Source organism: Schistocerca americana, chromosome 7, assembly GCF_021461395.2.
Source record: "Schistocerca americana isolate TAMUIC-IGC-003095 chromosome 7, iqSchAmer2.1, whole genome shotgun sequence".
NCBI classification, from domain to species: domain Eukaryota; kingdom Metazoa; phylum Arthropoda; class Insecta; order Orthoptera; family Acrididae; genus Schistocerca; species Schistocerca americana.
In genome coordinates, this window is record NC_060125.1 from 319400885 (window position 1) to 319413785 (window position 12901).

A 12901-nucleotide genomic window follows, 5' to 3' on the forward strand; every position below is an offset into this window, starting at 1 on the left:
CAATCAATACTCAGCAGCTTCTGGTGCGTTACGACTCCCAGGTCTGAACTAACGCAGCATTTCCAAACGCACAGCCGAGCTGCCCGCTGCCAGCAGCCTCATGAATCGAAACATGACTGCGTCGCGTCGTTTCATGATTCGAGGGTCAGCAATTGATAAAAAAATGCGGCCCCCGGGGTCCCAAGGTCGCGATGGCGGCGTCACTGTCCCGCCGAGATAATTTGTCCTTTTAGGACAATTATCTGAGCAAGCACCCACGCCAGCAAAAGGTTGCCCGACACGTGCTGTTTGATAACGTAATGTATATAAAAGGTGGTAATAATTTATTTAGTGTAGTCAGCAAAATGTCTTGGGTAAATCAGTATTTAAGCACGGGCAACCATGACTCTGTACAATACGACGGAGGTGTTTTATATCCGGGACCTGAGGAAGATATTGAAATGGCGGAAAGAATTCCATTAACAAATGTTAATCGTTCACGTAGCAGTAATGATATTCGAACAGTGCAAAGAGAGGATGCTGCTACTCGTATACGGTATGGAGATATTGTCGCTAACGAGCTGCCGGAAATAGTAAGTACACTTCTATTACAATGGAAACTTTGTACAAACTGGCACGAATTGCTGTTTGTGGAAGACTCCAAAATGCCTTAGATGTTTGTCAATTGGAGTTACCACAAACTATACGGGAAGATATTCTATTGGAATTTCGTGTTTCAAAATTTAATTTCATGTTAAATTCGTATAGGTTGCCAGAATGTTATATATTTAATAAAAGTGAGAATGTTCCCATGATTTGTGAAATCGTAAATGATGCAGTAGAAGCTTGTGCAAAAATAAGAGCGGGAATTCCAGTTCCATGGGAAACACTTGGTTTGATTACAATGTCTTCTTTTGACATTAGTACATTCTGACAAAGTAGATTCAAAATTAAAGTATTTTTTTACGAAGTTACTTACAAGCAATTCGTATATACTATTTGTGAGAACTGTTTATACAAATTATCCGATTCATGGCAAAACGCGCTACTGCAACCACTTCTTATTGGAGTGAAAATTAATATGGTAACCAAGACACCATCATTTTCATATGGTGTAACTTGTCCGCCACATATTAAACAATATAGTCATTGGTGCATGTTTTGTGCTAATAGTCCATTGTTCTGTTGTACGTTGTGGTGGCTCGTTAAGCAGTGTATCGGATTCAGAGGAAGACGATGCTGATTTGGCTGATATGTTGCTTGCAGACCCTGGCCGACATCTTCCAAACCATCTTCACCCTGGTTCAAGCACACGTGACGAATCCAACGCTGAAAATCTTCATCTGGATAGCTACGAGATTACACTGCCAGTTGGGAGCCGCCGATGGACCCTTAGGGACATACATATTCACCATCTTGAATTGTTTGACGAACTTCGAAGATTCCTGTTCACAATTATCCTTTGGTTGCCAGAACTTTTGCGAATATCTGAAATCTCAGAAAGATGGTATTACACTGATGTCATTGTCATCAGAGGACCGGACGACGTTGATGAATTTAGTAGACGAATTGCTTCTATCGCATTAGTCTACCCTGGAGAAATTATCCTCTGGAAACATGATGACGACGACATCCACCTCGTCCACGATTGCATCTATTCCTCTAGACGATGTAGATGCCGATTTAGGTTATTGGCAGCAGAATTAAGAAATATCCCCGACGAAGGCGAGCAATCACAGCCATGTCGGACCTCGACTGGTTCAATATACTCATATATTTCTTCCTGCAAAAAAGGCCAAGTCCGGGACAAGTTTGGATTAGAGGAACCCATAAGAGAGTGCCTGGTGAGTCTGAAATTGTACAATGGGTCAGTTTCATCGAGGGATCCCTCTCAGTATTGGAAAGGGAAAACCCTCGAAATAATGATCAGTTGCAACAAGAACTCACCAGAGATGGCTCACGTAAATGGCCTCATACAAAGCGCAAGCCAGTCTCTGACTACCAGAGGTGCGACCCTGAAACGACGGCAAAAAAGGTACTTTCCATATTAATGTCATACAATTGCATACCCCCCATAAATATAGTCAGTGTAATACCATCTGGACACCATTACTATATTAATTTCATTGCTCCTAAATTGAGTTATACAAATAAACTATAAATGAATTAGATCTCAAAGGTTTCGAGAATCTTTTATGTTCTGGCTCAGAAGACAGTATATTTTACAGCCACTCTACAAATGTTTGAGAATATTACTATACGAGCTTTAGCAGATTCTCTTGCATGGCTAAATAACCTTTTGTTATTTCAGTGTAATGATGCACGCACAGCCGAGCCGCCCGCTGCCAGCCGTTTCAACGGATGCAGGAAGGCGCGCCGAGTTTCCGAACCTCCTCGCCGGTCGAAAGTATACGGCCGAAATGCAGAGTAAGATCCTTGTGAACCCACGCTCAGGAAGATCCTTTCGCGACGAGCAGTTAACGCCCCATACCACGGAGCCGCTACTCGCGTCGCTTACGCTGATGCCGCGGTCAGCTTCACCCCAGTCGTTGGCATTTAGTTCAGTGATCCAACCCACCTTTGAACGATTGTTCAGGAATCGGCCCCAAGTTGGTAAGATTAAGTATTTGCTTGATCTTGACTTATAATTCTCTGTTAACCGCCATTACTGTCTTTGCTTAGTACTTTAACTTTTCGTCTCTGCTGTAGAAGACATTTATCATTGGGTCTTAAGCCGTTTGTGCAGTTGCTTAGATTAATTATTTGCCTGACGTTGACCTGCAATTCACTCTTAACCAATTCTGACGCAACTGCTTATTATTTGATTTATTATGATAATTCCATTATACACAGCAGCATGAATTAACTTAGTTGATTTTCAGCTATCACCTTGCTCCAATGCACTTCGAGGATTGTATTTAACTGTGTATTTTCTCGTTGTAAAAAGTTTAATCTTTTCTGTTAATAAGTATCTATTCAAGTATTCTTTATTTTGTGCTCACAATATCTTCCCACTCCCCAACAAGCGCCCTACCGCTTCACTTTCCTTTTAGTAGTCAAGGTATATTTGCACGTGACTTTTTAAATTACTTTGATGATAAATTCTATTTCTGGGGGCTAAGTCATTTCGTTTGTATTCCTTGTTTATCAGTAGCTACACTCGGAGCCAATGTGCCTTATACCTTAGTGGAATAAGTTGCGCTGCTGTCTTTAAATCCTTAGTGCTTCCAGTCTCCATTCTGGCACATCTGTGGGGATGAGATATGGTGTGATTCTATGATACGTACCTAAACTACCCCATACAAAACGAAGGGCTTTTCCCTCCACAACCGGGCATTTTTAAATCTGTTTCTGAATGGATTATTGCTCATGTCATTGGTATGACTTGTGAGTAACAGGCACTTTGATATCAGGACCGAAGGAACGCTGTTTCTTATGCTATTTGAGATAGATGACTCAGAAACACCTTTAATCACACTGAATTTGGACACCTTACACTGATAATAATGTTTCAGTACCATCTTTGAAACCAAAGAAGTCAGTTGTATGCACTGGAATGACATGGCATGGGTTCACAATCTAGCGGTAAAAAGGCCTGACTTACATTTTTTCATTTCTTTATAATTATAAAATCTCTGTCGCAGCTCAAAAAAGTGATTCACCCATAGAAAATTTGTGTTATCGGTTCAAACCATCGCCGTCTCACTCAATGAGACCTCTACGCGTGGCCATGTTACTTCAAATGGAAGCGCGACTTGGCAGGAAGGCCATTCTCCATTTAGTAAAGAATGTTTGAAATATTTTCTCCACGATAGGACACTTGGACCAAATGTAGTCCCATGCAACAGAGTACTTACGAGACAACAGCACCGAAAACGTCTTTTGTGAAAGAATGATGCCTAGAACGTCCACATTGCAATTTCATAAAGCGCTTGCAAAATTGCAGCGCATTGTTACAGGAGAATCGTGAAATTAATTATCGAGAAAACGCGGCAAGAAATCCTATAACATTTTAAACACTAAAGTTTTTATTTCTTATAGCTTCACTCGATTTTTTTCAGATTTGTCCTTGTATTTATTTCACATCTTACTCAATTTACAGCTTCACTAACTCGTAAGGTGAAATAGTACAGTGTCTAACTCCTTTCCCAAGTACTGCTGCTCTTTCTTTTCCTTTGACTCTTAGAACTGCTGTCTGCTTTGTTTACAATCTGTAGAAATTTTTCAGTCCCTATATCTTACCCATGCAACGTTAAGGATTTCGAAAATAATATTTCGGTCAACATTGTCAAACGCATTTCCCATTTCTGCAAACACCATAAACTTAGATTATGCCATTCCACAAATTATCCTCTAAGATAAATCGTAGGATCCCTTCACCTCGCAAATTCCCACAGTTCTCTGGGATCCTTAACTGATCATTCTCGTCGTGGGTCACTATCAGTATTCCTTTTTTCTGATAGTGCTCTGTATCAGTAATTTGCAGTCACCAATTATAACACTGACGGTTCTTTCTTACCCACACCTGTCAGCACCTGTCTGAATTGGAACTGGAATTCATTCTTCTTGACGCCAGAGTGTATTTCGCCCGTATTTTGCATACCAGATGAAATAGTTTTGTCATAATCACGTAGTCCCGAAGATCAGCCATCATTCCAAGGGAATGTCATATAAGACAGATGCTCTGCTTTGACTTAGGTCTTTGAGTGCTTTGTCAGATTCTCTTCAAATTCTCATAATGTAGAATCAGTCTAGTGACCACGTATCCCGATTAGCTATTCTGCTGTATATATTAAAATGTAATCTGAAAAAATGAGTTAGAGTTCAGTTATACAAATCACGTTGTCGTTGTTGTGGTCTTCAGTCCTGAGAGTGGTTTGAGGCAGCTCTCCATGCTAATCTATCCTGTGCAAGCTCCTTCATCTATCAGTACCCACTGCAACCTACATATTTCTGAATCTGCTTAGTGTACTCATCTCTTGGTCTCCCTCTACGATTTTTACCCTTCACGCTGCCCTCCAATGCTAAATTTGTGATCCATTGATGCCTCAAGACATGTCCTACCAACCGATCCCTTCTTCTAGTCAAGTTGTGCCACAAACGTCTCTTCTCCCCAATCCTATTCAATACCTCCTCATCAGTTATGTCATCTACCCATCTAATTTTCAGCATTCTTCTGTAGCACCACATTTCGAAAGCTTCTATTCCCTTCTTGTCCGAACTATTTATCGTCCATGTTTCACTTCCATACATGGCTACACTCGATACAAATACTTTCAGAAACGAATTCCTGACACTTAAATCTATACTCGATGTTAACAAATTTCTCTTCTTCAGAAACGCTTTCCTCGGCATTGGCAGTCTACGTTTTGTATCCTCTCTACTTCGACCATCATCAGTTATTTTACTCCCCAAATAGCAAAACTACTTTACTACTTTATATGTCTCATTTCCTAATTTAATTCCATAAGCATCACCCGACTTAACTCGACTACATTACCTTATCCTCGTTTTGCTTTTGTTGATGTTCATCTTATATCGTCCTTTCAAGACACTGTCCATTCCGTTCAACAGCTCTTCCAAGTCCTTTGCTGTCTCTGACAGAATTACAATGTCATCGGCGAACCTCAAAGTTTTTGTTTCTTCTCCCTGGATTTTAATACATACTCCAAATTTTTCTTTTGTTTCCTTTACTGCTTGCTCAATATACAGATTGAATAACATCGGGGAGAGGCTACAACCCTGTCTCAGTCCCTTCCCAACCACTGCTTCCCCTTCATGCCTCTTATAACTGCCATCTGTTTCTGTACAAATTGTAAATAGCTTTTCGCTCCCTGTATTTTGCCCCTGCCACCTTTACAATTTGAAAGAGAGTATTCCAGTCAACATTGTCAAAAGCTTTCTCTATGTCTACGAATGCTAGAAATGTAGGTTTGCCTTTCCTTAATCTTTCTTCTAAGATAAGTCGTAAGGACAGTATTGCCTCACGTGTTCCAACATTTCTACGAAATCCAAACTGATCTTCCCTGAGGTCGGCTTCTACCAGTTTTTCCATTCGTCTGTAAATAATTCGCGTTAGTATTTTGCTGCTATGACTTATTAAACTGAAATTTCGGTAATTTTCACATCTGTCACCACCTGCTTTCTTTGCGATTGGAATTATTATATTCTTCTAGAAGTCTGAGGGTATTTTGCCTGTCTCATACATCTTGCTCACCAGATGGTAGAGTTTTGTCAGGACTGGCTCTTCCAAGGCTGTCAGTAGTTCTAATGGAATGTTGTCTACTCCTGGGGCCTTGTTTCGACTCAGGTCTTTCAGTGCTCTGTCAAACTCTTCACGCAGTATCGTATCTCCCATTTCATCTTCATCTACATCCTCTTCCATTTCCATAATATTGTCCTCAAGTACATCGCCCTTGTACAGACCCTCTATATACTCCTTCCACCTTTCTGCTTTCCCTTCTTTGCTTAGAACTGGGTTTCCATCTGAGCTCTTGATATTCATACAAGAGGTTCTCTTTTCTCCATAGGTCTCTTTAATTTTCCTGTAGGCTGTATCTATCTTACCCCTAAAGAGATAAGCCGCTACATCCTTACATTTGTCCTCTAGCCATGCCTGCTTAGCCATTTTGCACTTCCCGTCGATCTCATTTTTGAGACGCATATATTCCTTTTCACCTGCTTCATTTACTGCATTTTTATATTTTCTCCTTTCATCAATGAAATTCAGTATTTCTTCTGTTAGCCAAGGATAACTACTAGCCCTCGTCTTTTTATCTATTTGACCCTCTGCTGCCTTCACTACTTCATCCCTCAGAGCTACCCATTCATCTTCTACTGTATTTCTTTCCCCCATTCCTGTCAATTGTTCCCTTATGCACTCCCTGAAACTCTGTACAACCTCTGGTTTAGTCAGTTTATCCAGGTCCCATCTCCTTAAACTCCCACCTTTTTGCAATTTCTTCAGTTTTAATCTACCAATCACGTTACTTAAATTGTTACCTGTACGTTATTTGTAGTAAGGCTTTTTATGCATTGTACTATATGCCTGACTGACTGTTACTGACTTAATGCGAGAAGTTGGGGAGGTCAACAAAATACGAAAGACTAGGCAGAGTGCATGGCGTTCAAGGATCTGTAGAACGTTATAAAATAAGAGAAGAGCGGAAATGCATGCCACATTGGCAGGACGGGTTGGATTACGGTTTTGTAGGTTGGAGGATTATGGAAGGACCCAATCACCATGTTCGACCGATTAATAATTTTAGTCTATTGTCGGCTTTCTGTTAAATCGTTAGAATATGGGACATTAGTGCTTACTAGCCATCAATTGTTAACCGGTGGCATTTTAGTAGGCTAGTTAACTCGATAAGATAATCGTAAATGTTGAGGTAAGGGCTATGGGGTCGGAAGCTGCTGTTGGTTCGGCCTGTACTTACCGCCTGTGTTTTGTTAGGATTGATTCTGAACAGCCACTGGTTGCACCATGTGAACTAACGAGCTTTGCCCTCTCATTTAAGTATATGGCCGAAAGAGTCAGCCTACAGGAATTGTGAAACGAACCCTGTCGTCGAGGAGCTTGTGCCACAAAGGGAGCAGATTCACCACGAGATGGGGAAATTCACAGGCATCAGTTGTCTATTGAGGCCTAAGCGCTGTAGTGTGCGAGTGAGACAGAGAACCTACGTCATAGGGAAACACAGTAACTGTGACCATAGACGTGAAGTAAAGGAAATGTATTCTATTCTCGGGTCACTGTTCAATTCGCGATCATTTATCAACTTTTGAGACAGTGTACATTGTTTTTCAAGGCAGCACCGCCAACGTCGATTCAGTGACGTACAAAGCAGACTAGCCCTGGCAAAAAAGGCATTGTTGGCCAAGAGATATCTCCTAATATCAAACATATGCCTTTATTTGAGCAAGAAATTTCTGGGAATGTGGTTTACATACAAATGCCCTACAGCTGAGACTTCGATATACCTCTGTGGATGTAGGATGATCTTGAATGGTTTTAATGGCCGAAATCATATCGATTTCCACACGCGCGAACGTGCGACATACGCACACATACACATACACACACATACACATACACATACACACACACACACACACACACACACACACACACACACACACACACACACACACGTGAGGTATGTTTTGGGGAGCTGATTAGTAACAGGACAAGGATAGCCCCGGCAAAAATGAGACACGGTTGTGTACCTCACAAAAGATAAAAAACAGGGTGTCCATTAACAATAAATTTAAACATTTGTCCGCATTAATACTTGTTTATTATGAAGTCCCCAGCTGATGAATAACATGGAAAAGAAATTATTACAGGGTTTGTACGGGCACATGAAATGCAGAAAATAAAAAATTATCAAATGGTAACTGGCTCATTACCAACGCAACATATGAAAGTCTTGGCAAAGACTGTATGTTTCAGAGATAAATCCTACGGCGGTCACGCAGTTATTTCCTGAAACCACCAAAAGACGGAAAAACTACAGATACAACCAATATTTCAAATCGAGTCCTAATGTTCCTTTAATCAATCACAAAGGGATGTGAATTCCGGATTTTGGGTAATCCTAACATTATACCCACCAACATATGTGAACTGTTATTTTCTTCTCGCCCGAGATACGATTTCTCAATGTTCAGCGGTCAGATGTGTGGAGCATAACGGACATCGCGATCTGCGGCAGATTGTGACCTATCAGCTCTCCATCATGTCTCTAGATGATGTCTCTGACTCAAGCGTTCTTTTCCATATCCCGTGCCTAAGTCTGCTGCACCGTGTCTCAAGCCAAAGTGCGTCTTATGCCGACTCAGGCTTCATTTTACCCTCTAAAGGCCCGCATATTTCTCGTATGTCAATGAAAACGCCTCTGCTGTACTGCACAATGATATTTTTCGTGATGAGACATCAAGATCCCCTCTTGGCGAACGTTTTGAAATATTAACCAATTGTTAAACTCACAGGCATCAGAAATTAAACAATTCTGAGTCACTCTGCAGCTCCTCAGTCAAGTTGGTATTTTATGGTAGCTGATATGATCGCCTCCACGTCCACACTTCTCGAAAATTGCCATCTTGAGTTCTCTTACTTTGATACTTGTTTCTATTAACCAAAGAGGTGACATCTTACAACTTTTTAGTCCAGAGGTTATTCACCTCACATAAAGCGGCGACCTACTTTTAGTGGTGTCTCACCTTGGGCTCTCCCCTGGAAAAAGGTGCCGCAGTCCCCAGGGGGTTCAGCCACATTTTGTCACCGGCTCACCCGTTCTCGCTCTTCATGTACCCAACTCGACTCTGGAGAAAGTTACATGAAATACAGCCTCCAGGAAAAAGAAGAAATTGATATGAAAGTAGAAGGCTTGCTACAGGCAATCACTGCCGTTATTAATTACAAGAGATAACTATTTTATTAATTGATGGGAACAAATGACATATAGTAGTGTTTTTCAGTCAGTTATAAATAGTGTATGGTACCTGCCAGTCCGGCAATGGGCTGCTGTGTATCACAACCATTACTCGATCAAGGAAACATACCTCTGAAAATTTGATTCTACCCTTCGTTCCCTAAATATCCTAAATAGGATCTACTAACGTCTATATAATTTTGATCCTATATGTTTGGGACATATTTTAGACGTAGACGCGTTTGTGTTCTGGAATTTGGCCGGTTTACCTACAGATAAAATTCGAGATGGTTAGCACTAGCACGTGTCATCAACACGATACTCCAGCTGTAAATGGCTCTGACGGCGGTAGTGTTGTCCGAATGGAGATACTCTATACGCTGTAGCACTGGCCAACTGCGCTCTACTGGGATGGACACCTCCCTTACAGCTTACGGTTTTGACCATGACAAGTGGCATCAGCTCAGCTTTGTCTCGCACTTGCGGTCGCAACTAAGCTGGCCTATCACTTAATCCTGTGATTATGATCAAGTCATTAACAGAAATAAAGGGCAGCTGGACCGAATATAAAAATGAGAGCTACTTAAGTCACTGACAGAATCAAACTAAAGGTCACTTAAGAAAGCCATATCATAGCTCTGAAATAAGCAGTAAGGAGTGCTGGAACTGTTCTACGTGTACAGGTTAATCAATGTCGAGTCACTGCTCGGTGAAGTAAGCGAGTTTTGAGGCTCAGGAAGTCCCAGTTGTGAAAGGAGGAGTTTCAGTTGCGGGATCTATCCTGCTACCAAAGGCAAGCTCTTGCAAATTTTACCAGCAACTTTTTGATTCTACTCTCGATAACATTTCCCAAACACAATGATACCCCATAGTACGTGAAAGTGTATATAATCGTGAGTACACAGTGTGTAATCGATGACTTGCTCCATACGTACAGTGCACGTATACCGACGGTCAAAAGGCAAAAAACACACTAGTTAAGTTCTAAAACACACCTGAAAACCAAGGCTAGTGAGAGAAAGATAATATCAATGATCTTACCGTAGCAGCAGAAATTATAACGTTCCTTGAGCAACATCATGGATGACTCTGAGGTACGGATTCGGTCAAACTATTGATCTATTGTTGCCATATTTATTTATGAACTTGTCACGACGATCAAGCAACAAGCTGTTCAAACCGTTCTGTCATTGAAAATAGGCAGCCTTCAGTGAAAATCTGAGATTTCAGTACTCCTAAATACTGATGCAACATTACGCCCAAATGTTTGGTCCATGCGTCGTGGAGGCTGGCTGTATCATCACGCTAGAGCGTGTTAACGTTTCCAGGTAGTAAAAAAAGTGAACAAAGGAGAGTAGTGACTCTCCCTTGTTCACCTCTTTTACTACCTGGATGATATTTAAAACGTCGGCTTCCAACAGACAACATACAAGTTACTTTTTATGGCTGTCCTCGTTTGGAGCAGTTTCCCCGGTCAGAGGCGTCTCTTTACTGCCAAATTAACTTTACCGGTGTATAAAGTGCAAAAGTGTTCAAATTTCTAGAAAGCTAGTTATAACGGAAACCATAATCTTCGGCGCAATAAATAAATATGTAATCAGTAGTTCTGCATTCAGGCTGACAGGGTCGCCTAGGTGAACGTCGAACATCGTGCAAGAAATATCTTTACTGCTCACATATACACACACATACATCTACATCTACATCGACACTCCGCCTGATGACGCGTGGCGGGGAATTCTCCGTGCAACTACTAGTCATTTCCTTTCCTATTCCACTCGCAAACAGAACGACAGAAAAACGGCAGTCTACATACCTCCGTATCTTCGTCGTCCTTACGCACAATGTCGTAGGTAATGGAATCGTTCGAGAGTAACCTTCAAATTCCGGTTCTCTAAATTTTCTCAGTCGTGTTTCTCGAAAATAACGACGCATTCCCTTCAGGGATTCCCATTTCATTTCCTGAATCATCTACGTAATACCTGCGCACTGTTGAAACCTACCAGCAATCGCTGCGAAGTCTTTTTTTAATCAGACCTGGCACGGATCCCAAACACTGGAGTAGCATTCAAGAATAGGTCACACCAGCATCCTTTACAGATAAAGTACATTTTCCTAGACTTTTCGCAGTAACCGAAATCCGCCACCCGGCTTTCGGACAACAATCATCACATGCTCGTTCCATTTCACATCACTTTGCAACAGAACGCCCACATATTTAAAAGAACGTGACTGTCAAGCTTGAGATTACCAGTTCTGCATGCGAACATTATACCGTATACCACAGCGACATTAGCAAACAACCACTGATTGCTACCGACCCTGTCCGCCAAATCATTTATGTATATAGATAGTAACGGAGGTCCTGTCGCACTTCCATGGGACACTCCTGATGATACCCTTGTCACTGATGAACACTCGCCTTCGAGGACAACATATTGGATTCTGTAACTTAAGAAATCTGTGAAGCTGTTCCATATGGTCGTACCTTCTTTAACAACCTGCAAAGGTTCACCGTATTCAGTGCTTTCCGGAAAATCAGATGTATGGAATCTGGCTGTTGCCATTCATCCATCGTAGTATATCATATGAGAAAAGGACAAGCTTAGTTTCACTCGAGCGGTGCTTTCTTAGACCGTGCTTATTCGTGAATGTAAGCTTGTCGGTCCCAAGGAGATTAGCTACATTCGGTCTCAGAATGTGATCAAGGATTCTGTAGCAAACCGATGTTATGGATATTGATCTCTAATTTTGCGTTTCTGTTCTTTTGCCCTTCTTACACATAAGAATCACCTGCAAATCTTTACAGTCGATTGGGACTGTGCTCTGGGCAAGAGATTCTTGATAAAGCCAAGCTAAGTAGGGGGCCTTACTGCAGAGATTTGTTTTAATATAATTATAAGACTTCTGACTGGTATGATATGGCCCTCCACGAATTCCTCTCCTGTGTAAAACTTTTCATCTCAGAGTAGCATTCGCAACCTACATCCTCATTTATTTATTGTCTTCTTCTGCTGTTTCTGCCCTCTACAGCTCCCTTAGATACCATGGAATTGATTTCCTGATGTCTTAACTGATGTTCTATCAACCGATTCCTCCTCCTTGTCAGTGTTCTGCACATATCCTTTTCCACTCCGATTCTTCGCGAGACCAGATCATTCCTCACCTTATCAGTCTATCAAATTTTCAACATTCGTCTATAGTCCCACATCTCAAATACTTCGATTCTCCTCTCTTTCGGTTTCTCCACAGTCGATATTTCAACACCATACAATGCTGTGCTCTACACGTACATTCTCAGAAATTTCTTCCTCAAATTCTTGTCTACGTTCGATACTAATAGACATATCTTGGCCAAGAACGTCCTTTATGGCAGTGACAGTCTGCTTTTTATGTCCTCCTTGCTCCGTTCCTCACTGGTTATTTTGCTGCTTAGGTAATAGAATTCCTTAACTTCATCTACTTCGTGACCATCAATCGTGATG